The 26,849-nt window shown below is 43.0% G+C and overlaps 1 protein-coding gene across 6 annotated transcripts in view; it reads left to right on the top strand.

The window, feature by feature from the left end:
- MGAT5 (alpha-1,6-mannosylglycoprotein 6-beta-N-acetylglucosaminyltransferase) overlaps positions 1 to 26,849 on the top strand; it is a 137,159-nt gene that overhangs the window by 11,563 nt on the left and 98,747 nt on the right. The window contains exons 1-2 of one of the 6 annotated variants that reach the window (XM_087920332.1): positions 14,066 to 14,136; positions 15,479 to 15,525. The exons of 4 other annotated variants lie outside the window; for them this stretch is intronic. The gene's annotated coding sequence lies outside the window, so the exon portion shown is untranslated. Of the gene's footprint in view, positions 1 to 14,065; positions 14,137 to 15,478; positions 15,526 to 26,849 lie in introns of those variants that run through there. One more of the 6 variants, XM_087920331.1, reaches the window with a different exon arrangement.

The raw sequence follows: 26,849 nt of genomic DNA, 5'->3' as shown, positions 1-26,849 counted from the left end.
AACCTAAGTAAAAATATTAGTTTTCAGTAGAAGGCTAAAAGTTGTCATAGGAGACACCCATAAGTTCTTTCCAGATGGCAAGCACTAGCACACAGAATAGCCATGTGGGAATAACTACTGTACAAGTTGGCAGGATAATTTATTTTGTTGGGGAATTACCCACAAAATCTGTAACAAAGTATGCAATCTGTGTAAATGCCTTGTGGGCTGCAGCGATCATCTTAATATGACTTAAAGTACTTTACTGATGCTTTGTTCGCTGAACATTGAAGTATTTTATAACACTGAGTTAAAACAATTACAATGAAGGAACATCACTGCTGACTTTGCAGTGATAACTGGATCACAATAAACTTGGCTGCTTCAGAAACCTTGCAGAGATACAACAAATGCAGAGCTGCCACTCACGATGTGGAAGGTAGTTAAAAGGTTGCTTTAAAGACCTGTGGAAACTGCTGATTACATGTACCCTGCAGTTCTCTCTGTCATTATGTGCTCTCAGATCTCTTCAGTTAAAAGAAATGAACTCTCTAGTATGTGGCCATCACAATTAAGAACTTGACATTAAATTGGTACTATTGCATTATGCTTAATTAACATGAACTTTAACATACACTGCACTCACTTATTTAGAACTCTGCATAAATATACTATTTTTCTTTTCTTTTTTTTACAAGCATAGTGGGGAAGAATAGTATAATTGTAGAAGATAAATTATACTTATAAACTTGTGTGAGATTCAGAATTAAAAGAACATGAGATTTCATTTCTCAAAAAAAGAGAAAATTGTGGGGGGAAAGTCAGGTTTACTTAAATTTAAGATATATGCTGTGTAAAACCAGTAACAGAATTTTGTGTCATCCAGAGTTTTGGCTTAGTTTTCTCCACAAAAGAAAAAGCTACTCGGTAAGCCAAATGTGTTGCAGTCATTGCCAAAATCTTGTAGGGTGGTAAAATATCTAATCTTGGAGTACAAACCCTGAGATAACCACGCCTTTTATGCTGATAAATCTAAGATGAAAATGTTGTTGTTCAGAAAGAGATGCTTTAAAGATAAGGCTGACATTTCATACTATTATGATACATAATGCTTGGATTTGTACCTTTGCCAAATCATGATGTATTCAGTTGAGACTTATTACATAAAGCACAATTATTAAAATGCATCATAAACCACAGTTTGAAAATCACAATTCATAGAGTATACTTAGTGACAAAAACTACATTGCATTTTTCAGTGACTGTAAACCCGTCTATAGATTAATTTTTTTACTTCATAGAAACAGACTTATGCTTTACAGCATATTTTTGTCACTTTGTTCTGTCTCATTTACCAGCTCACAACAGTTCACAGTATAGATCTAAAATAATAATAAAAATTTGATAATTGTTTGATAACATTTTATAATCTTTATAAATTATTATGATCCATGGCTGGTGAATATTCATAGCTCCAATCTTAAAATATTCGAGCAGTAATTTTAAGTAATGTATTAAGTAATATATTGGGTGGTTATGGAAGGAAGCTTGGATATAAAAATGTTTTTTAGCTTCTTAAGCAAACTAAGAATGGAATAATCTGAACTTCTAAGGAGAGGGAAATCCATAAATACAGTGATGCTACTAAGAAAGCTGACCTTTCTAGTCATTTTCAGGTGAGCCTCTATGGCTTGGCGAGATTCAAAGCATTAAAGGATTTATGTATCAAGCACCTTGAATTTGAACAAGAACAAAAGGGGAAGCTATTATAGTGTTGACAGAACACATGTTATATGCTGTCATTGAGAAACATTCAACAGAAGTCTGGATGACACATTCTGGACCCATTGCAACTTCTAAGTTTCTTTCAAGGATAACCTGCTTTACAGTTATTTAATCAGTAGATAGCCCTTACATGCACAATAATCGCCTGATTAGACCTAACCAAGAAGAGGTGTAGTTGGAAGTCATAAAGAGGTTTGGACTTCTCTGCCCCAATCAAATTTCTCCAACTACTAATTTGTCTGATTTCAGTTTCAAGTTTTATAGCTTCTGCCATAATTCAGGATCAACCAGGAGTCAGCCAAAGACGTATTTGATCAATATGGAAAGGAGTAGACTTGAGTGGTCATCTACCTATAGGTGGTATTCAGTCTCATAATCTCTGAAAATCACTTCTAGCAACTTTATACAGACGATAGAAAACATGGGGGATACACTTAAAGTTGTGAAATCCTGTAATTAAAAAGTTGTAAAGTAGAATGATAATTACCTGAACTACAATCTGAAGCCTTTTCTCCAGGAAGGAGTAGAACTTCAAGAGATGTATTTCCAACCCCTAACTTGGAATACCATGGAGATGGTATCAAAAGTTGCATAGAGATTGAAAAGTAAATTACATGTCACATAAGCAATGCCTTCTTACATTGTCATATCACCATGTGGCTGTCAGATGAGATCATTCCTCACCCAGAAGGAAGTGCAGGAAATGGTTAGTTTAAAATGTTTTTATTTGGTTCTGAAAGGCACCAGCCCTTTCTGTAATTTTATGATGTACCTAAAAGAAAAAAAGTTCTCTAAAATTAGTAAATATGTAGGACTGCTAAGTTGATTTAATAAAATTAAGACATGCAATGAATGCATTTCTTTATTTGCAGTACAATATACGAAAATCTGCATTATAGAAGATTAATAATAAATTAATAAAACCAATGCTAAAACAAGATTCTCAATCCATAATTTCAAAATATTCTGATTCATAATTTTTTTTTCCAACATTCTTACGCATTAGCTGAGAAGCATAAATTCCCAATTCTTCTGATATTTAAATTCCATTGAACATCTGATCATCAACAATAGTTACAAATATGTGGGACTTATTACTAATCATTCCATGACATTGTTAAATCATTGTCCAATTATTTTGCAATGTACATGATGCTATTTGTTGCCTATGTTGAGTTATTGTAAGTAATTTCCTGTTTCTAAACTATTTTACTGCCCAGCTATTAATTTTCTGCAGCAGGATCTGGTCTTTGAAATGTAAAGCAGCAAATGTAAGTAACAGAAAACCTTACCTAGAAGAGTTTCAAACACAGAAACACAGTAAACTGGGTTGATGTTATAGTACATTAGCAAATGTATGTGTCTATGAATATACAGAATATTTAAACAACAATTAACAACAAAAACTCCAAGCTTAATTGTGATTAAGGGAGGACTACCAGGGGAAAGAATATTTTTTCCTGTACCAGTGTTTATTAAAGTGCTATCCCCTAATTCTTGTTGGGATTCTAGACTCCACCACAAGCTGCAGCTACAATTCCAGTTGGCAGGCATTAATGTAAGGAAAACATATGGGTGGTGGTGTAGGTATCTCATAGAGTTTTTCAGCCACTCCAATCACAGACTACTCTTAAGTGTCATACAGTTCCTTCCTCTGTAACTCAGATTGTATCAGAAACCAAAATCCATATAAATGGTATGTCTAGAACTGGGAATAAATAACCAGGAAGCCAACCATACTTTCGACCACTAATTCCTTAAGAGTTTCCTAATGACAAAGGGAAAGGGGCTTTTTGTGCCAGAATGTTCCTACAAAGGAAAGATTGTCATAAAAGCCATCTTGTCACTGTGCAAGTGATAGGTTTTCAGCTATTGGGCATGGAAAGAGCCTACTGTAGTTGACTTGCAATAAAGGTCACCCCGCAAATATTCAAACATGCAGGGTGTTAAAGGCGATGTCCAGCAACTTAAATTACTTATCCTTGTATTAATTATCAAGGCCTATAATATCCTTTAACAGAGGACTCTGGTTTTTATCTCTTTCCTCCAAACTATCTGGAATTGCTTTTTATAAAGAAACACTACAGATCTTTGCCCCCACTCCATTAGAAGGTTAGCAGCCCTTTGAGAAATCAAGCAGCAGTCCCAAGTTTTTCTTTTGAAAACCCATCAGTGTCACATACTGGTTTTGCAAGAGAGGGATGACTTGAATGTGCAGTTGGGCAACACGTACGTATTATGTAAGAAGCAAACTGTGCAACCAAAATAAGATGTCTTCATGCTTACCAAGGGAACAGACAGTACAGGGAATATTAAAAATGGGTGTGCATGTCTTGCTGTATACTGTAATGTGCTGTAATGCTGTTTTGGTAAATTGGGCAACAACCTTTTTGTGTCGTGGAGGTCTTTTTCTTGCTATCTATTTGTTTACAATATTTTTGTATTGAGTTGGCAGCTGCTTCTGGGCTGCTGCTATTGTTTTTCTTGTTCTAATATATCAGGGATGCAAAGGCAATTTCAAACCGTGGGATGGTTTGGGGGAGGGGAAGTGAAATTCTATATGTGTACTTCACAGTTGAAATATTACAGCTGGCAAGATAAATTTCAGATTCCAAAATTGCGTAAAAGCACTATTGGAGGAGAATACATTGAAATGTATGTTTAACTCCAGGCGGTTTCTGAAATAATTTCTGTTTACCCAGAAACAATTTGGTGGAGTGGGGGTGGAATGCATATTTCCATCTTGGTCTTGTTTTTAAAGAAGAAATATCCTGAAGTCAGCAGTTTTGCATAGTTCAACTTTCCTTTTGATGTTCTTTCCCCATGGGGGTAAAAGTTTTTATTCTGTATCTCATTTTGATGGTATAGACTTCTTTATTTTTCCCTATGAGCTATACATACTAAATTAACAAATCAGTTATGGTCACATCTACCCACTTATGTCTTGAAAGTTTTTAAAATAATATTTCTGTTTTCATTGTACAGCAGTGTGATTATAGGAAAGAGAGATTATGTATAATTTAAGGTAACTAAGCTTTTACAAATGCAAGTGAAATGGAATAAAATATCTGATCCCTAGTAAATACTTACAAGAATAAATATATGTAAAATGTGACATGTTATTTTAGCTAGATTGAAAAACAAAGAATCCGGTGTATAGATGGAGTAAGTTGAAAGTATTGTAAGTTTATTTTAAAAGTATTATTTTATGGGTTTAGAAAAAAAAATTACATTAAAAAAACCTATTATGACTCTTAATGTTGGTGGAAATACCATAGTCTGTATTAATTTTTTTATGAGGATTTTAACTTCATGTAAGAAACAAACATTTTAGAGCCTAAAATACAGACTTAACCATCATTCATCACAAATCTCATTTAATCATAGGATGCAAGCATGGCTTGTCTTCTGAGAACAAAGCTAACGTACCAGGAAGAAAAAAGGAAAAATTGATCTTGTACAGATGGTCCTTGAATTATAACTGCATTTGAGACTGGGATTCCAACTGCTAAGTAATGAAGTTATAAAGTGCAGTATCATGTGACCACTTAATGATTCATTCATAATGATAGAATACAGCAGAACAGAACAGAATAACAGTTAGAAGGGACCTTGGAGGTCTTCTAGTCCAGCCCCCTGCTCAGGCAGGAAACCCTATACCATTTCAGACAAATGGTTGTCCAATCTCTTCTTAAAAACTTCCAGTGTTGGAGCATTCAGAACTTCTGGAGGCAAGTTGTTCCACTGATTAATCTGTCAGGAAATTTCTCCTTAGTTTTAGGTTATTTCTCTCCTTGAGTAGTTTCCACCCATTGCTTCTTGTCCTGCCTTCAGATGCTTTGGAGCAGGAGTCGCCAACCTTTTGGACCTCAGGGACCACCAAACTCATAATTTTAAATCCCGCGGACCAGAGACCCTGGGAAAAGCCCCCAAAAAGTCTGCAGGAAAATTCCCCACCCTCTTTTCCTACCAATCGATCATTCTTTATTTGGGATCGCAGGATACCTTCTCCAGCTCCATTCTGAGGGGGAGAGAGTGTGAGAGAGAGACTTTTGGCTCCATGCAAGGAAAGCAGCAGAAGCAGCAAAAGTCTTTATTTCCCTCTCCCAAACTCCGCCAGAAATGAGTCTTTGTGAGACTTGCCATGCCGGCGCAGCCTCTTGGAGCAGGAGGCCTTTCAGGGTCGCAAAGACTCATTTCTGGCAGAGTTTTGGGGAGAGAAAGAAAGACTTTTGCTGCTTTCCTTGCGTGCAGCCAAAAGCAGAAGAAGAAAGAAACAGAAAGAAGCAGCCCGGTGGCCAGGCCAGGTGTGTGGGGCAAGTTCCCCCTTCCACCCTTTCCCCTCCTCCCCTCACTACCTTGTATGGTCCGCAATGCAAGTGATGCAAACCTTGTGGCCATGTGGGCAGCACAGCCTTGTGTTCCTGCACAGCCTGGATTAATTGCTTTGGGGGTGACATTTATCTGCGGACCACCAAAATTTCCTCCCAGACCACCAGTGGTTCCCAGCCCACTGGTTGGCGACCACTACTTTGGAGAATAAATTGACTCTTCTTTGTGGCAGCTCCTGAGATACTGGAACACTGCTATCACGTTATCCTAGTCCTTCTTTTCATTAAATTAGACATACCCAATTCCAACTGATGACAACCAGGACTGCCTGGATACTGTCGCTAAGTGATGCAGTTGTAAAGCACCATCATGTGATTGTATCCCTTAGTGACAACAATCTAGCCAATCGTGGTTATTATAGCATGTGGGCCATTAAGTGGAAAACAAAGAAGTCCCCAGATAAGGACAGTAAAGGTGCTGGGGGAGGGGGTTCCTTAGAGGCCCAAAACAGACTCAGTTAAGTTGGGGAAGTGGGGTGCTGTGATGTGGCACAAAGTCAGAAAGGCTGGGGAAAGACAAGTGTGTGTGGGGGGAGATACAAGAAAATAGGGCATGGGATGCATGCACGCAAATCTGTGAGCATAGGGCAGCCCAGGAAGGACGATGCTGGAGGGTGGGTGAATGGATGGATAAATGGAACTGTTGAAAGGTCAGGGAAATGGAGCACAGGGTGCATACATACATACCTGAGTGCAAGTAGACCAGAATGAAGGGTGCAGTATGCATGCAAGCAAAGATGAGAAGGCAGGTGTGGTGCATGTGAGCGAAGAAAGGCCAGCAGCTGGGGAAGGGGGAGACTTAGCTCGGTGATTTATGACCTTCCCTGCTGGCTTCCCCATTGACTTTGTGGGGTGCTGCAGTAGCCAGAATTTTGAAGACTGGTCGTAAGTTCCTTCATTCAGGGCAGTTGTAACTTCAAACGGTCTTTGAATGAATTATAATTTGAGATCTACCTGTTTTATATCTGAACTGCTTCTGTACTTCAGTACTACTCTTCAGTACTTCAAAATGAATGAAATTATCATTCCTTACGGTAAGTGGATCAAAAGAACGAAAGTTTGTGTCATGTTAAATAATAATACAAAACTCTGTAAAAATAATGGAAGATCAGTTAACTGTATTGTATGCTTGCAATTAAAGTGAGATGTGTGTAAAAAGATATAATAGATATACTGTCTGTGAGCTTGTATTTCTAAACCACTATCTTGAATTACTGAAATGAAGATTTATAACAGTATATCTTTCTTTGCACTATGTAAATTCCTCCTGTTTCCATTGGTTATTTTCTTTGTAATGTAATTTATGTTGCTATTTTGAGCGAAAATTCTGTTGAGAGTACTCAATAGAAAATACCACTTTATGCCAACCAAAATCTGTTCTTATACGTGGATTATAAATGCCAAATCCAGCTTCTTTTCTTTCCTGTTCTTAAATTCCTCTTTCAGATTGAAAAAATGAAAGACTGTCAAAGGTTAGTTAAGGTCTTTTTATACTAAATTGGAAGGGATTAGATAGGATTACAAAATCTTTATCATATTGAGCTACCCATGACATCAGAGTGAAAGGAAGAAGTTCCTTTCCTGGGTAGCAACTCTCAAGGTAGCCAGTTGTGTGTTACAACACTCCTACTCTTTGGTTTGTTTTTGTATGTTGTATAATCTTTTGGGTGGGGGAAAGTGCCTGTTTTTAGGGCAAAGTTCTTTTACACAGCCATAATCCATAGAAATAACCAGGCATAATGTTTACTCAAGTTTAAAAGTTCTTTATCTTGCTACAGCAAATGCTCATAATGAGAATTAACAGGGTGATCAGAAACATAGGAATATAATACCGTGTTTCTCCAACAATATGGCCCCCGCCAATAGGAAGTCCCAGCATGTTTTCTAGGCATAAGGTGAAATTAAGCCCCTCCCCCTAAATTTAAGCCTATTTTAAAACATGCGAAATGGGGGAGAAGGGCGGAGGAGAACTTCATGGCGGAGGGCTCCCTACCCTACTCCCTACTTTGCTGCAGACCTGGGTATGATGCTGGCTGCAGGCCGGGTCGGCCGGGCGGCATTGGCGTGGATGTCGTAGTTTGGACTGCTGCCATTGGGCAAGACGCAGAGGCCGGAGTCCATGCTGAACATCGCGGCACAGCGGTAGCAGAGAAGTGGCCCTTCCCGTAGGTGGAGGAATGGTTCAAGCGCATTCCTCCACTGGCAGCATTTCAGCCGCTTCTCGGGCAGGGGAGCTGCCTCCATAGCTTCCATGGTTCCCTCCGGTGCTGGCACCTCTCTCGCCGACACTGTCTCCAACAACAGTGGCAGCAGCAGCGGGACAGACCCCGTTGCTGACGAGAACCTGCCCTCCCACAGAGGCATTGCTTTGCTTCCCGCCCCAGAGCTTTGGGTCACGGTCTTGTCCCCTGTACAGATGGGCGATCTCCTCTTGCTTCAGCCGCCCGAATCCCCCCATGGACCTTTTAACCCTCTTTAAGATTTCTTTACTCTCATTCCCTCTGTCAGTTCCCTGAGAATACAGACTGGCTGGGCAGCTTCCACCCCACCCCTCCCGATAGTTTTAACGAGGGAGCCATCCATTTTGCCCTTCGAGAAGAATCCAAAGGGCAAATTCAATCCAAACAGAAAAGAAAGGGAATCATCCTACAGACCCTTAGCACCAAGCTTCTCAGAGGATTCTCCCAAAGGATTCACCCCAAAGGAGGATTCACCCCCTTAAATGCACTCCCCTCCTTTGGGGTGAATCCTCTGGGAAGCTTGGCAGGGAAAGGAGGGAGGGAGAGAGGGAAGCGTGTCTTTGAGATTTGCCAGGAGAAATCCAGGAGGTGGATTTCCATCCTATTTCTGTCCTTCAAGAAGATGAAGATGGGGAATTTAAGCATTTAAGGGGGTGCTAAGGATCTGTATGATGATTCCCTTTCTCTTAAGTTTGGATTGGAAGGTTCATTCATTCACCCTTAGCACTCCCTTAAATGGAAGAAGTAACCACTCCTCACCTTCATCTCCTTGAAGGACAGAAATAGGATGGACATCAGGCAGTTCTTGTCGGCAGCAGGGTCTGTCCTGCCGCTGTTGGAGACTGTGCTGGCGAGAGAGGCGCCAGCACTGACGGGAACTGTGGAAGCTATGGGCCCGGCTCCCCCGCCCAAGAAGCGGCTGAAATGCTGCCAGTGGAGGAATGCGCAGCACTCCAAATGCAGCAGCTGCATGGGCAGAAGGGAAAGCAACGGCAGCGAAGGAAGCAGCAGTGGCTGGTACCGAAGGTCTCGTGATGAAAAGTGCCCCGAGGCCGACATCCACGACACTGCCACCCACCCACTGCCACATCCTGCAGCCAGCACTGTACCTGGGTCTGCGGCAAAGGCGCTTGGCAGGGGTAGGGAGCGCTCCGCTATGATCGGCCATTAGGAGCGGCTGGTGGCAAGGCGTGGCTGCCTGCAGGGTACTCTAGGCGAGGGTGCAGGGGGGGGGGGAAATTAAGTCACCCCCAAAAGAGGGCCTAGCCGTTTTTTGAGGGAGTCAAAAGAAAATAAGGCCCAGCCTTATTTTCTGAGAAACATGGTATTAAGTAATCTGAATTCTTGTCTCAAGAAATGAGGGTTTTTTTAAAAAAATTATTCCCTTTCTGCTCTGATTATATGCTACTTCGGGTGAGTGCCAGGTGATCCTAAATGTAAAAAACAGAATTTCAAGGAACTCCAAATATGAATAATAAATATGAAAAATAACTATGTTATTCATATTTAGAGTCCCTTGGAATTCTTTTCCTTAATCTTTTCTTCCTCTTACCTTTAATGTGTAGTTGAACTTACTATTCAACCTTTTGAAGTGAACCAGCAAATTAGGAATTGATTCTAGGCCTGATTCCAACTATAGCATTATTATTCTATTGTTTGTAGCATTTCCAACATCCCAGTACAAAAGAGGTTTTTTCTTTTTTCTTCATGTCCCCATCACTGTCCATGTTAAGCAGTTCTGATTGTACCAAAATGCAACAGTCAGATGCCCATATGTAAGGTAATTCCATTCAGGAAGTGATGCACTTTCCCAGTTTCTGAACTTTTTATAGCTGAATGATAAGTTGCTTAATGTTCTCAAAATCTATTTAATTATCTTTCTCTGGTTTCAGTGTTACATTGTTGTATTTTGGCAATAGTAAACTGTCATGCCCCTGTCGGAGTCTGACTCGGAGGAGGAAGCCGAACAGCTGACAGGGAGTGGGAGTGTGGCTCCGTTGGCTGTGGAAGAAACTGGGGAAGGGCAAAATCTGGCTGGGCAGAGCAGGGGAGAGGTAGAACAAGGGAGAGGGAATTCAGAGGAAGACCCAGGGTCACCCTTCCTTCATCCTAGGGCACACAGGGAGGAACGGAGAAGAGAGCAATGTGGGTTGCATAGCTTACCGGGGAGGAAAGGGCCCAGATTCCCTTCATTAGCTGCAGCTGGGAACATAGTGTATAAAAAAGGCAAGCTGTTGGAAGCAAACATGACTTTTATCTTGTATCATCGTGGCTTATCTCTGTTCCTGGCGTCCTCCCAACTGTGTGAGTTTTGCCGTGCTTTCAGGTTTGAAATTCCTGCTCATGCCCTGCCAAACTAATTACTTCAGTTTGGTTTGTTAGGATTTTAAGTTAGTTTGTGCGTACCTTGTTTTGGACTGAATTTTCTACAGTCGAAGTCTGTTCCTGGGAGAGTTTTTCTTCAGCCCGAAGGACATTGGGGACAAAGTTGGAGATAATATAGGGACTCTTATTGCTTATCTGACTTTGACTTTGTGCCATGCCCCAGGTTATCACAGTAAACTCTGCATTTAAATGGGAAATAATCAGGTGGGATTCTACCAATTTGGCCTGGTTTGGATGAACCGTTAGTTACGGCAACGATTTGGCCCTGCCCTTTTCTGTCCTTTGTTTCTGGGGTTTTCAGCTCAGCTGCTTGGTACAGCATAGTGGATTGCTGCTCTTCAGCTGATTTACTCACTGGGACTGCAGCAGAAGGTAAGTTTTAGAGCTGAAAAAGCAGCGTTTTTCAAATGCTATGTGTGCACAAAGCACGCACTCACTGAACCGGTTGTTGCACTGGTTGAATCTCACCCCTGGAAATAATTTTAATCCAGTCATTAAGATTTGAACAATTTTGAAAGGCAGATTTATGTATAAGGTTGAAAGAGGTGCTATAGCCATAGCTGTAACCATTTTTATTTGAATAAAATTTAATACTCTACAAAACCACTCTTGAAAGTTGGTTTTATGTCATGCTTTAAGAGGGTTGACGTTAAGCAACACAGATTTTAAAAAGTCTAGGCTACTTGTTCATTTAAGAACAGATAAATATTGCTTATTTTAAAACCTTCCCTCCACATATTAAGAACATCAGAATTCCAAAAAGAGGAAAAGGATTATCTCTACAACCTTTCAGCACAACAAATATCTATTAAAAAGTGCCAAGCTATACAGCCTATTGTAAAAGTATCACTACAATCTATGGGAAGGATAACACAACAGGCAGCACTCTCATGGGGGAAGCTCCCAGCACCTCTTGTGTCTGTCCTGTTAGCGAAATGGAGAGTGGAATGGCCTAGTCAGACCTCACTGGCCTGGAAGAAGCTCAAGGTTCTCAAGTCCCAGTGAGGAAGAGAAGGTGACAAAGAGGCCATTCAGCAAAAAAGAGAGGCTGCAGCAAAGATGACCCCCCCAAAAGATTTCCAAATCAGAGCTCAGGGCTGAGAAGAGAAGGCATGCTGCTTTGGAAAAACACTGGTTTGCTAAGACACTGGAACGGATAAGAAACCAGATCCAACAGACTTCTCAGGGGAAGTACAGGTTTGGCCAGGGATTACGACTAGGGCGGGGGAGGCTGAATATAGCTCTGCCAGCCATTTTTTAGCTCCGTCTCCAGAGAGGGTGGAGAAAGAAATTTTACCCCAGGATTTAACCAGGTCTGGGCCCAACTTCAGACAGGCTGCCTGGGGCCCAGATCCCTTTTACTGCCTAGGCCAGGTTATTCAGGGAGGCCTTCGGCCTAGGCCTGAGGCAACTTATACCCCGACCGCTGCAGGCTTGCGTCCAGTGGATCCAACAGGGAGCAGGCCTGAGGATATCAGAACATGGTCTCAGTGGCCATCAGACAGGGTCTTGCTGAGGGGTTTCAGCAATTCCTCTGCCCATCGGGGAGGTCAGTCTTTGGTTCCTGGTTACTCCCAAGGGGTCCCTCCAACTCAGAGTGGTTTTCCCAGACAGCAACAGTTCAGTTACCCATTTACCCAATCTGATGGGGTGAGGATGAGGAGAGGGATTACTCTAACGCTTCTCATCACAGTTGTTCCTCCATGTCAGAGGAGGAAGAAGAGAAGATCCAGGATCTCAATTTATCTGAAGAAGAGAGGCTTAGATCTGATCAATACCCCTCAGCAGCAGTCTTTAAACCTCTGTTCAAACCGCTCCTGCACCACCGCTCCTATCACCACCCAATTAAGTCCTGAAGGAGGTGGCTCCTGAACCCCAAAAGGCTTCCTCTAACCACAGTGACTCTTTTCTCAAAACCAGTGGTCCATACAGAGGTACTTCCATCCCATCTGTTGTTTCTGGATTTGGACAAGGAGCAGTGCACCTCCCTGGGGTAGGGCCTTGGCTTTCATCACTCAGGCGTTTTTACAACATGGACCCTTCCTTGGTCAATGCATTTCTGGTTCCAGCTGTGATGCTCCAGTGGTTGCCTCGTTTTCAACTTCAGGCATCCCACTGAGCCAGAGGATGTGCTCAAGGCGGAGGACAAGAGGTCAAAGCAAAGTCTCAATTCTTTTCCTCTCCCCACTTACAGCAAAAAAAAAATTTTTTAATGTTCAGAAATCCTTATTATCCCTTTAGCATTTAGATATCCAGTTTACCTATTGATGCCAAAGCGGGTTTTTCTAATTTCTCATGCATTTTTGTTCGCTGTCAACGTTAGGAAGGAGAGTGAAAAAAAAGAACTTTCCCTTTTAACCTCCATTCGCCGCTTGTAAATCTCTGGGAACGATGTATCTTTCGCAAATCTTAAGTTCCAGGATACCTTTGTTGTTTGTCCCGGTCAGCAAAAAAACTTCCACTTCTTCTTAACTCCTCCTGCACTTTCTTTTCCAGCTGAGCGCTTCTTTGTGGCGGCCATTTCTGACCGCCGCTCTACCACCTTTGGGAAAGGGGGTTTAGCCAGCTAGGGAAGAGAGGTGTGATTTCTCTCGACCCTGCCAGATCCCCCCTGTCTTCACCACCTTCTACGGAGGTGGCTAGCCCTGTAGCTGGGTGGCTCAGGGCACTCCAGCAGCGAGCACAGGCAGAAACCGTGCACGATCGCGGATTCCTGCCTGCCCCGAAGCGCTGCAAACCAGAACTCCTGGACTCTCTTACAGCATAGATAGAAAGGGCATTCTCAGGTAATTATACCAACGCCCATTTGTTCAACCACAATTTCATCTGAGAAACTTGATATTTTAGATCAAGACAAATCTCCAAATGCTAGGAAATTCCTAGAAAATGGAGCATTCTGACAAGTCAGCCAACAGCAGAAATACAAAGTTAAATCTCATTTATAGAACAAGGTTTTATAGTATTAGCACCATTTTACAGCACCAAAAGTCAAGGAAACAAACAACCCAGAATACATTCTTCCTAGCAATAACACCTTGAGAAGCAGGAAAGAAAACCAGATAATGTGTTAGGGAATTCCTTGATCAACTCAAGGAAGAAACCACACCCCAATCAAAACTGTCAGGGCAAACTATGGTACATTCCTGCGTGCTGATGAATGGAATTGCGATTGATATCTCATATACCTGCTCCACGTAATTGTACAAAAATTGTATCTGAATGTCTGTGTATATGTATACAAACACCCACACAGCATTGTTTACTTTAAATGATTTTCATTTTCAGTGGGATGAACTCAGATCTTTTTCAGAAGTAAATCATATTTCTCAGCATCCTTGGATTTTTTTTAATAAGAGGTAAATATTGGTAGTCCTTGACATACAATCACAATTGAGCTCAAAATTCCTGTTGCTAAGTGAGACATTTATTAAGAGACTTTTGCTCGATTTTACAACCTTTCTTGCCACAGTTGTTAAGTGAAACACTGCAGTTAAGTTAGTAGCACCATCGTTAAGTGAATCTGGCTTTCCCATTGACTTTGCTTGTCAGAAGATCGTAAAAGATAATCACATGATCCCAGGACACTGCAAAGGTCATAAATATGAGTCAGTTGCCAATGGTCTGAATTCTGATCACCTGACCAAGGGGATGCTACAACAGTCATAAGTGTAAAAAATGGTCATGTCACTTTTTTCAGTGATATTGTAACTTTGAATGGTCATTAAATGAACTGTTGTAAGTTGAAACTAAATAGGAATTGTATCAAGTCTCTTTAAGTTGAAATTATATATATTTTTAATGAAAATAATATCACGGATGCCAATGAATTTATTTCCAAGAAAAAAAAGATAATATGCTTTGTGTTAATGTAAGTGGACCAGTGGTGGGTTTCAAAAAATTCTATCACTGGTTCAGTGGGCGTGGCTTGGTGGGCACACTTTACGCGCATGCACATACTTTGCGTATGCCAAACAGGCACTTTGTGCAGGTGCAGAGGCGTTCCAACTCGCCTCCTGCAAGCCTGCACTCTACCAGTCGCTTCAGCAGCATGAAGGTGAGCATAGGAGCTCGGGTAGGCGGGCAGGCCCAGCAGCAGAACCAGTTTGGCCTCTGCTCTGCAGAACCAGGCAGAACTGGTAGAATACCACTACTGAAAATGGCATAATGGAATATAACTACAGGATCCAAAGGAATTTAATTAGGATTTTGAATTCTATAGTGTTTTATTTTCTGTAAATTAATTTTTGCTCTAGAGGATATGCATATGCTTGTTCAGGGGGTATTTTTGTTATTGATAGGAAATTAATACAACAAGCCCTTTGATTAGCATTAGTATAATGTTTTTTAGAAAGATAAGGCATCTATATGTTTTTTTAAAAAATAATTCAGAACTCTGTACATAGATACAGAAGCTTTGTTCTTTGTACCTCAGTGATACAGAATTAAAGTTTTTTTTTTAAATCTCACAGTATATACTGTAGCTATTACATCATTTCACTTGTATTGATCTGTGTTAAGGGGAAGAGTCACAAGAGGTAGGTGTCTAAAAGGGAAAGTTTTGAGATTTTAAATACATTTACAAAGTAACATCACATATTTTGAAAGTTATTTAAAGAACATGGTGGGTTGGCAATGATAATCTTGTTTTTGAATGGTGGCAAAATAGGCAATTTTACTTATTTTCTAACTTGCTTTTAGATGGAGAATATGACATACTGATCATCCAGGCCAATTAATGGTTCCAGGTATATATATAGTTGGATTATTAGCTTTATTTCCAGACAGAAGTAATACTCTCTTTGCAGATTTTGTACAGGTAAAAGATTTCATGTGTCAGTCTGACAAGGAAGTCATAAAATACAGTGGGTGGAAGAGACCTTAGAAATCATCTAATCCAATCCCATCTACTGTAGGTAACCACAACTATGGCATTATTTTTAGTTGGTCAGTGAGCCTTTATTTAAATATCTCCAATAAAAAAGAGTCCAGCATCACCTGAGATATTCTGTTCTATTGTCAAACAGCTACGCTACATGAAACCTTTCGAACCACATGAAATCTCCTTGTAACTTTTAGCTATTGTTGCTTGCCATTTTTTCTGGAACAACTCTGAACAATTCTTCCCTATCTGCTACCTGACCGTTCTTCAGATACTTACGTCTTCCCAACAGTCTTTTTGGCTAAGCATGCCCAACACCACCAATCATTCCTCAAAAATTTTCTTTCCAGGCCCTCTATTGTTTCTTTGCTTTCTTCTGGACATTCTTCTGGACTCTCTTCTGAAGTGTCTTTTCACTTTTCTGGACAGGGTGGGTTTGATTTAAATCAAGTCAATTTAAATCACGATTTAAATCATGATTTAAATCAAGCTACTAAAAAGGCTTGATTTAAATCAACTTGATTTAAATAATAATTTTTAAAGAGCAAATGTCACCTCTGTCGCACAGTGGCTCCTCCTCTGACCCAGTTGACTCACCAACAGTCCCATTCACTTTAATGGGACGACTGCTGATGTGGCAGTGACATAACAAGGTGAGGGGCGTGGCGGGCAGCAGGTGAGTGGATGCCCACTAACAGACACTGCCCTGATGGATCTGAAACGACAGGTGGTCTTTAAATGTAATGACTCATTCTTTCTGGTAGTTAGAATCTTTAATATTATTATTTGCAAACAAAGTCAAGGTTTCCTATTTAGCTTACAGAGCTTGGATTCATTGAATAAGTTTACCAAAAATGTAAATAGTGCAGAATATACAGCGTCATGCTACATAACTAAGCTCCATTTCATCCTGAATAAACTAAACTATTAATGTATTTTAAATAGAAAACTACATTTAGATTTTTACTCCAAAAGCATTTTATTAAAATAAATTTGATAAAAATAAAAAAAATCAGATTTAAATTTAAAAAAATCAAATTTAAATTTAAAAAATACTATTTAAAAAAAAGCCATAGATTTTTATCCACCCTGTTTCTGGATGAAGAACACAATATTGTTATGATATCATACCCCAGGTTTCTTCATGTCCAGGGAAGTAATGGGAGGACTGAAGATGGCATTGAGAGCAGAGCCCACGGCTACAGAAGAAAAGGCCTGCTGCCTAGGTCCCACCAAATGTAGGTTCTTAGAATCAGAATCTATAACATGCATTCTCCTCTGGATGTGGTAAGGCAGGCAGGTAAAATGGGGGAGAGATGGTCCCTCAAAACAGCAGGCACTATGCCATGAAGGACTTTAAAGGTCAATACTTGTCTAGGAGGAGGAGAGTTATTTCTTTACCTTTACCTTACCTTCTTATGGCGCAATGGTTAGAGTGCAGTACTGCAGGCTAATTCACTGCTCACTGCCAGTAGTTCCAATCCTGACAGGGCTCAAGATTGGCTCAGACTTCCATCCTTCCGAGGTGGGTAAAATGAAGACCCAGATTGTTGGGGGCAATATGCTGACCTCTGTAAACCGCTTAGAGAGGAAGTCCTGTGAAGCAGTATATATAAATCCAAGTGCTAGTGCTATTTTCTCTTTTCCTTTTTTTCACTTTTTTCTTTACTTTTTAAATGTTTCTTAGCCTGCTTAAGTCTTTTATCTTTGCATTTGTAAACTTTAATAAAGTTTCTTTTTTAAAAATGTGATACTGTGCACAGGAAAGTAAGGACCAGTGTATCTTTGTGAGCTGTTGGATTTCATTGCTTTCATCTTCTATGATGGCTTGCACATATTTGTGTAAAATAAAGGCCAACCTTACAAAAATCATTGAAACCTCAAAATGTGCCTTTTTTTCTAGATTTTATTTTCTTTTAATCTGATTGGGGGACTTTTTTCAGACACAGTATATGAGTATGGTGGTGTATTCAACTCCTTAAGTACCACATTATCATGTCACGTAATATATTATACAGAGAGACAGTACGGATTTGGATTTTGTGTCAATATTTGCAATAATATTTGATAGCCTTACATCTTCAGCAGCAGCTAACTTTAAAAAGGACTTCACATCCTTTTTTTTCTTGTTAAGAAGTAAATGTTAACATAATCTTTGAATTTATTCTATGCAGTCTCTTTATCAGGCACATTCTCAAGGTTGTACAATAACAGTAGTCACAAAACCATTTTTGTTTTACAAGATAACACAATCTGTTGATTTTTCTGTCTCTTCCTGAAAATGATGGGGATTGCATATTTTGAATACAATGGAAAATGCAATGGACGTATTGTTTAGATAATATTGTAAAATCTGGAGGTGCCACATCTTGCGGACAGAAGTCAACCATACCTTTGAATTAAACTTTGTATCATTGGAATAGAGGTTTTATTTTCAGTTGCAGGAAGTACATGGAAGTAAAGTTTAGGTTGTTCGTTTCATTGTCATTCTTGTATATCATACTCTTTATTTCCTCAAACAGAAATAAAATCAGTAAAAGAAAGGGTGATGGGAGTGGTGAGGACCTTGTCCTTTATTTGGAATACAGGTAGTTCTCAACTTATGACCACAATTGAGTCCAGAATTTATGTTGCCAAGTAAGGAATTTGTTAACTGAATTTTGCCCCATTTTACAACTTTTCCTGCCACATTTGTTAACTGAATCACTGCAGTTGTTAAATTAGTAATGTGGTTGTTAAGTGAATTAGGCTTCCCCATTGATTTTGCTTGTCAGAAAGTTGCAAAAGTTGATCCCATGAGCCCAGGACACTGCAACCATCATAAATATGAGTCAGTTTTCAAGCATCTGAATGTAAATCACATGACCATGGGGATGCTACAGCAGTCATATGTATGAAAAATGGTCATAAGTCACAGTTTTTAGTGCCGTTGTAACATTGAACAATCACTAAATGAACTGTTGCAAGTCGATTAGCAAGTCCACTTGTGAACTATGCCTAATAAGAGAAGGTGCAGTTTTGCTTATATTAAAATAGATACAGAGATGGACAGTGTTAATGTTTTCTTCTTAAAAACATGCAACGATGGTTTGTTGTTGTTTTTTTCAGGAGAGAATTTAGACTTCTCCATCGAGCTGCTCGGAGCATCCAGAGTGGGAGGTGCTTCAGTCTCTTCTTTCAGGCTGAGCTTGAATTGAGGAACGCTCCTCCTCCTCCACGTGACTCCTCCGTAGTGTTCCCCAGTTTATGCTCAGCCTCGTGAGAGACAGCTGTTTCAGAGCAAGCTCCTTGGCCGATTCAGGATCTCCTCTTCTTCTCTTTATCAGATCTGATTCCCTTTTCCTATAGCCTCTGCGCAATTGGTTGTCTTCATTAATCCTAGGGGAGCGTTTTTCTTCGCCCCTTAAGGGGGAAAAAGCGGGCGGTTTAACATCGCTCTTGCGCTAACCCCCCCATCCTTGATCTAAACCTCTCCCTGCTGCTTCCATGCCGCCCTTTGTTAGCGGCTTGACTTTTTACGCTTTTTAAAGTGCTGCTGTTCCCCCCCCACGAACGCCACTGCCCCTCTCTGCATTCTGAGCCTGCCAGAGGAGCATAATTCCACTGCTGAGAGGCCCCATCACCCTCGCTCAGCAGGTGTCCGCCATTTTGGGTGCCGCCTCGTGGTCGGGCGCCATTTTATTTCTTGTTTTTCGCTGAATTACTGCTGTGGGCCACCTCATCTCACCAAAACAGGCCTCATCAGCCTGCTTAGAGTGATTTTTTTCTCCATAATTCAACTCTTGTGGCTCTTGCTCCCTTTGTTTTTTTCTGTATAATTGTTGGCTTCCCCGCAGCCAAACTCAGCAGGCAAAGGAATAGCAGCACCCCCCGCCTCCCAGTTCCGCCTGGGGGAACAGCTGCTGGAGGCCTCATCCCCTTTTTTCCTCCTAGGCCTCAGGCGTTCATTCGGTCAATTGGACAATTGATCAACTATACTCCTTTTTATATTTTTTCTAGTGGCTAATAGCCAATAGTTATTACTCCTCTTCTTGTTCCAAGAGCCAAGCATGTGTGTGTGTGTGTGTGTGTGTGTGTGTGTGTGTGTGTGTGTGTGTGTGTTTTCTGAGGTTCTCGCGGGTATTTGTATGTGGATCTTTGGTTGTTCGGGTTTTTTCCCGCGTAAGATTCAAAGTATCTAGGCAACGTTTCGATGAAGTCTCATTCATCATCATCAGGCCTCTGTCTTCGGTTCTTGCTTTTCAGAGTGATGTGAGATTGCAGCTGCTTTTTTTTTTCTTTTTTTTCTTTCCAACTGCCAGTGGGGGTGGGACTTGATTGGGTGGGGGCTTGGCTGTGTTCTGATTGGGTGGGGTGTCTTCTCATTGGTGGGGGCCTGGCTGTGTTTTGATTGGTTGGGGGTTGGCCGTGTTCTGATTGGCTGGATTTCCTGCTGCCCGGCTCGAGTTCGAGGTCGCGCTGCATCTCCATAGTTGGTGTCGGCCTGCTTCATGTATGGCTCGGAGGGGTTTGAAGTGGGCAGTGATGAGGTTGCAGTGTAGCTTCTGGTCCATGGTCGTGTCTCATCTTCTGAGTGGGTGTGAGTCTGTTTTCTATATGGGAGTGTGGTGGTGGCATCTTGTGTGGCTCTGATGGGTGTGGGTCTGGTGTCATTCTTCATGTTAGGTACTCGTCTGTTCATGAGGGCGGGTTTCCAAATGGCTGGGAGGCGGGAGGTGTCATCTCGTTTGTTCATGCTGTGTGGGCGTTTTTCTATTTCTATGGCTTCTCTGATTATTCTGCTGTTGAAATGTTCGGTTTTGGCAATAGTTCTGGTATTTTTAAAGTCAATTTCATGTCCTGTGGCTTTGAGGTGTTGGACCAGGGAAGAGGTCGTTTCTTCTTTTTGATTGAGTTCTTATGTTCTTCAATGCGTGCACTTATTCTTCTGTTAGTCTGTCCAATGTATGTGGCAGGGCAGGTAGTGCAGGGGATTTCGTATACTCCTTGGTTTTCTAATTTGACTTTGTCTTTGGGGTTTCTTAGGATGGTGGATATTTTTCTGTTTGTGCAGAATGCTGTTTTAATGTTGTGTTTTTGGAGGATCTTGCTGATTCTGTCTGTAGTGCCTTTTATATATGGGAGGAGGGCTTTGCCGTTTTCTTGTTCTCTGTCTTGGATTTTGGTTGGGGTTTCTTTTTGGATTAGGTGGGTAATCTTGTGTCTTTGGAATCCATTGGCTGTAAGTACGTTGGTGAGAGTGTGTAGTTCGGTTTTTTGGTGTTGTTCATCGGCTAAGCATTTTGTTCTGGAGATGAGTGTTTTGGCTACGGAATTGATCTGTGCTGGGTGGTGGTGTGAGAGTGCATGTAGATAGCGGTTTGTATGTGTTTTCTTCTGGTAGATGGTGTGTCCTAGGGAGCCATTGGATCTTTTGTATACCAAGACATCTAGGAAGGGAAGTTGATTGTTGGCTTCTGTTTCCATGGTGAATTGTATTTTGGGGTGTAGGCTGTTGAGGTGTGTGAGGAAGTTGTTCAGTTTTTCTTTCCCATGTGGCCAGATTATGAAGGTGTCATCTACGTATCTGAGCCAGAGTTTGGGTTTGTGGTCGTATTTTTCTAGAGCTTGTGTTTCAAAGTGTTCCATGTAGAGGTTTGCGATGACAGGTGAGAGGGGTGATCCCATGGGTGCTCCTTCTATTTGTTTGTATTTTTGTCCATTGTAGGTGAAGTATGTATTGGATAGGCAGTGGTTGGTCAGATCTAGGATGTGCTTGGGGGGGTTGTATTTGTTTTGGATGGCTGTCAAGGCTTCTTTTATTGGTACTTGGGTGAAGAGGGATATGACATCGAAGCTTACTAGTAGGTCGCTGGGTTGTAAGTTTTGTTTCTTTATGATCTCGATGAACTGGAATGAGTTTCTTACATATGAGTTGATGGATTCTGCATAGGGTTGTAGTTGTTTGGCGAGAAATTTGGCCAGGTTTTGTAGAGGTGAGCCTATGGAGCTGACTATTGGTCTGAGTGGGGTTCCTTCTTTGTGTATCTTGGGGAGACCATAAATGACACCTCCCGCCTCCCAGCCATTTGGAAACCCGCCCTCATGAACAGACGAGTACCTAACATGAAGAATGACACCAGACCCACACCCATCAGAGCCACACAAGATGCCACCACCACACTCCCATATAGAAAACAGACTCACACCCACTCAGAAGATGAGACACGACCATGGACCAGAAGCTACACTGCAACCTCATCACTGCCCACTTCAAACCCCTCCGAGCCATACATGAAGCAGGCCGACACCAACTATGGAGATGTAGCGCGACCTCGAACTCGAAGCCGGGCAGCAGGAAATCCAGCCAATCAGAACACGGCCAACCCCCCAACCAATCAAAAACACAGCCAGGCCCCCACCAATGAGAAGACACCCCACCCAATCAGAACACAGCCAAGCCCCCACCCAATCAAGTCCCACCCCACTGGCAGTTGGAAAGGAAAAAAAAAAAAGCAGCTGCAATCTCACATCACTCTGAAAAGCAAGAACCGAAGACAGAGGCCTGATGATGATGAATGAGACTTCATCGAAACGTTGCCTAGATACTTTGAATCTTACGCGGGAAAAAACCCGAACAACCAAAGATCGATCGATCTATCTATCTATCTATCTATCTATCTATCTATCTATCTATCTATCTATATGAATTCATGTATATATTCATATTATAATAATTTAATCAGAATTCCAAAAGGGGGGAGCAAACTAATTGAAAGGACACCCGGCCTTGTTGCAGGTCGAACCCTAGGCGAGCCAACTGCCTTAGTACTCTTCTATACTCTTATCACTTCTTAAAATGGCAGAGGACAATTCTTCTAGAGCACCTACTCTGAAGGCCAAATCTAAATCTCACCATTTGCGCAGGCAGGCTAAGGAACCTTCCAAGGCCTCTCAGGGACGCTTTAAGGCGCCATAAGGCATTAGAGAAGGAAATCGACAGGCGAACTAGGGAGTCACGCTCGGTGCCTCCAGTCCTCCCACCCTCCAGTCCTTCCATCTCTACTCAACCCCCCCTCCTCCAGACTATTCTTCCCTATCCAGGCGCAGCTCACCCCAGAGTCATCAGGCTCCTGGAACAACGGCCAGATGGGCACCCAAAGCTACCTTTACTCCTACAGTCGTTGGCCTGCGCCAAGAGGAATCCCCCATAGTCGAGGTTCCAGAGCACGTGAGATCATGGATGGAGTCAGCTATCCGCCAAGGGATTGCGGAAGGTCTCCAGCAGATGTCCAGACCCAGCTTCTTCCCAATGGCCCCTGAACATGAGTCCTTATCGATCAGATCCCTGCCCAGATCGGATCCTCCCCATGGTCAGGTACTCTCGCAGAGGGACAGCCCTCTTCCAGAAAGGGAGCAGGAGGAGGAGGAAAGGGGTCTGGATCAATTCAGGGAGAAGGAAGAATACGAGTTGGGGTCAACACATTACAGTGAACCCCTATCGGAGGCGGAGCCAATGGAGGGGGAAATGTCCGAGGATGAGGGCCTCACCCCCGACCAACCCACCTTTGTGGGTTTGTTTAAGCCACACCTCTATAAATCGCTACTCTTTAAAACCAAAAACATCTCTGGTCTATACACACAGTCTCCCTCTGACCCCCTTTCCTCAGCAGAAGGTCCAGATGACTCCATTTTCAAACAGCCCGTTGTGGAGGCTGAAGTCATTCCAACTCCGCCTATTTTTTCTGACCTAGTGTCAAAACAGCTGGCTTCCACAGGGGCCCCTCCCGCCCCATCCAGCTAGGATAAGAGATTTTTCAACCTCAATCCAGACTTCTCCAGCCTGCTAAATACCCCCAAGCTTGATGAGCCCATTGTGGGCTTAGCATCCTCCTCCACCCCAAGTGATGCTCTGGAGGCTCTCAAGCTGGAAGGCAAGCGGGCTGAACTGGCCTTGCGCCGGGCTCACCAATCTGATGCTTGGGCCATTAGATCGGCCACGGCCGCTTCCTTTTTCACCAGGTCTTCGATCCGGTGGCTTCGCCAATTAAAACAGCATGTCCCAGCATCTAACGTAAGGGTGCATCAGGACATCACTAAGCTTGCGGCCGCAGCAGAATTCTCAGCCGACGCCACCTATCATTCAGTTAAGTTTTCCACCAGGGCTATAACTTCGCATGTCACAGCCTGTCGCCTGCTCTGGCTCAAACATTGGCAGGCAGACCTCAAAAACAAAGTCAAATTGGCCACTGCTCCCATTAAGGGAGACAAATTATTCTGCCCAGCTCTGGAACCCCTGTTGGTTGAGAGCTGAAGCAAGAAAAAATTTCTCCCCTCTCTTTTTCGGAGACCAGAACCCAGAGCCCCTCAGCCCTTTCGAAGAGGGTCCTTTCGACCCTTCTACCAGTCTTCCTTCCTGCCCAGGTATCCAAGACCCGCCTCCTTTCGCGCTCAACCCCAGTATCGAGCCGACTTGGGCGACAGGAGTAGAAGGGGCAGCAGTTACAAAAGACCTTATAGGGGATCAGGTGGGAGACCCTTCCGGCGCCCAAGATAGATCCCGTACCTCCCCTCCCATTGGCGGACATCTCAGACATTTCGCTGACCAATGGGATTCCTCTACCTCTGATGCCTGGGTTAGAGACACCATCAGATTTGGTCTCGCCCTTGAATTTCAGTCTATCCCCTCCGACTTTTTCATAGCATCTCCCCTTTCGAAAGACTCCACCAAACATAATTTGATGGATTCCGCTATTCGGCATCTCCTCAACATACAGGCTATTCAACCCGTCCCACCCTCTCAACGGGGGCAGGGTTTTTACTCCCACCTCTTCGTGGTTCCCAAACATTCAGGTGGATGGAGGGCAATATTAGACCTAAAACGACTTAACTGTTACCTGACCCACCGCAAGTTTAAGATACACACCTTACAGTCTATTCTCTTGGGTACCAGACAAGGAGACTGGCTCTCCTCTATAGACCTTTCTGAAGCGTATTTACACATCCCAATCTGACCCTCTCATTCCAAATTCCTCAGGTTTTGTTACAATAATCACCACTTCCAATACGTAGCCCTCCCCTTTGGGTTGGCCTCGGCCCCTAGGACCTTTACCAAGGTCCTCGCGGTGCTAGCAGCTCACCTTAGATACTTTCCCGTTTGCCTCTAGTTATCTGGATGACATCCTCATCCTGTCCCCTTCCAAACTTCAAGCAGAGACGGACACCAGAGTTACTCTCTCTGCCCTCCAAGACCATGGGTTCCTTATAAACTGGCAGAAGAGTCAACTGTCACCATCTACCCAAATTACCCACTTGGGGTCCGTAATTGATACTGTAAAAGGAAGGGTCTATCCTCGGAAAGACTCCTGAGTATCCAGAAATCTGTAAAACAGATCAGGTGATCAAAAAAGGTAACTCTATTAGACTTGTCTAAGTCTAATAAGTAAGATGGTCTCATGTATTTCCATTGTTCCCTGGGCCCATTTGTATACCAGATCCCTACAGTGGTTCCTGCTTCCATTTCAAAGATCCGGCAGAAGCAATTCGAAATCCATGGTCAGGGTACCTCCAAAGGTCCTCATGTCCCTCCTCTGCCATCTACAAAGGTCATTACTTCAAGGAGCCCCAGAGGCTCACCCTCACCACAGACGCCAGGCTATCCGGATGGGGCGCTCACGTCCACTTGCTCACGGCACAGGGCAGATGGTCGGAGACAGAACAAGTATGCAGTATAAACTGGTTGGAACTTCATGCCGTACACCTGGCCTTATGCAGATTCCTCCCTCAGGTACGCGGACGTCATGTCCTTATTCTCACGGACAACATCACAGCCAAGGCACACATCAACAGACAAGGGGGCACATAGTCCATACGATTGATGAGAGAGGCTGAGCACCTCTGTCGTTGGGCGGAGTCCAATCTTCTCTCTCTCAAAGCAGAGCATATCTCAGGAGTTTCGAATACCCAAGCAGACTGGTTGAGCAGGGCCACGGTGGACCAGTTAGAATGGCGCCTCCACCCGTCACTGTTCAGGGAGGCGTCCAAAATCTTCGGTCAACCGGTAGTGGACCTTTTCGCTTCCCCCCTCAATACATAGCTCCCAAGGTTCTTCTCGAGGTACCCCTCCCATGGGACGGAGAGCCACAACGCGCTACGTTGCCCCTGGCCCTCAGGATTCCTGTACGCATTCCCCCCACTAGCCCTAGTTCCCAGAGTCATCCAGAAGTTGATCCACAAAAAGGCGGAACTGCTTCTGGTGGCCCCTACTGGCCCAGGCGCCCGTGGCTTGCGGACCTCCGCAATCTATCAGTAGCCCCCCCGGAGGATCCCACCAGACAGGATCTCTCTCTCAGGGGCCCCTTCTGCATCCAGATCCCCAATGGCTCCAGTTAGCCGTCTGGAGGTTGAGCGGAACTGTCTAAGAAACGAGAAGTTCTCTAACCAAGTTATTGACACCATCTTGGCCGCCAGACTGCCCTCAACCACCCATATATACAACACCACTTGGAATAGTTTTTTAAAATGATGTCATAAATCCCAAGTCAACCCACTCTCACCCTTGTATTGCTCAAATTTTGGATTTCCTCCAGGAGGGACTGGATAAAGGGCTTTCCTCTAACACCTTGAGACGACAGGTAGCAACTTTATCAACTGTTATCTCTTGCGACAACACTGGCTCCCTTTCCCATCACCCTCGCATTAGGGCATTCCTCAGAGGGGCCACTAATTTGTGCCCTCCAACTGTTCACCGGTATCCCACCTGAGACCTTAATAAGGTCCTCGTTTCACTCACTAAACACCCCTTTGAGCCCCTAAGGGAGTCCTCCAGTTTTTAACATTCAAAGTTGTGTTCCTGGTGGCCATCACATCCGCCCGTCGGATATCGGAAATCGCAGCCTTATCAGTTAGAAAGGACCTGCATTTTTCACGCCGATCGGGTGGTTCTCCGGCCCGACCCTATCTTCTTGCCCAAGGTCAACTCACCCTTCCACAGGGCACAGGAACTCATTCTCCCAAATTTTTGCCCCAGACCCTCGCGGGATAGGGAAATACTTTGGCATACCCTGGACGTGAGATGGGCCCTGCGCATTTACATCAAGTGCACCCAGCCCTTTAGGAGGTCTGAATCCCTATTCCTTTCCTTCCAGCCCAAGACACAAAGTATCTCCATCAACCATCAGCCGCTGGATCAGGACAACTATCTCTAGATCT

The sequence above is a fragment of the Pseudonaja textilis genome, chromosome 1 (genome assembly GCF_049901715.1).
Source record: "Pseudonaja textilis isolate UNSWEBS1 chromosome 1, rPseTex1.2, whole genome shotgun sequence".
Classification (NCBI taxonomy): domain Eukaryota; kingdom Metazoa; phylum Chordata; class Lepidosauria; order Squamata; family Elapidae; genus Pseudonaja; species Pseudonaja textilis.
This window is presented reverse-complemented; position numbering and strand designations above follow the sequence as displayed.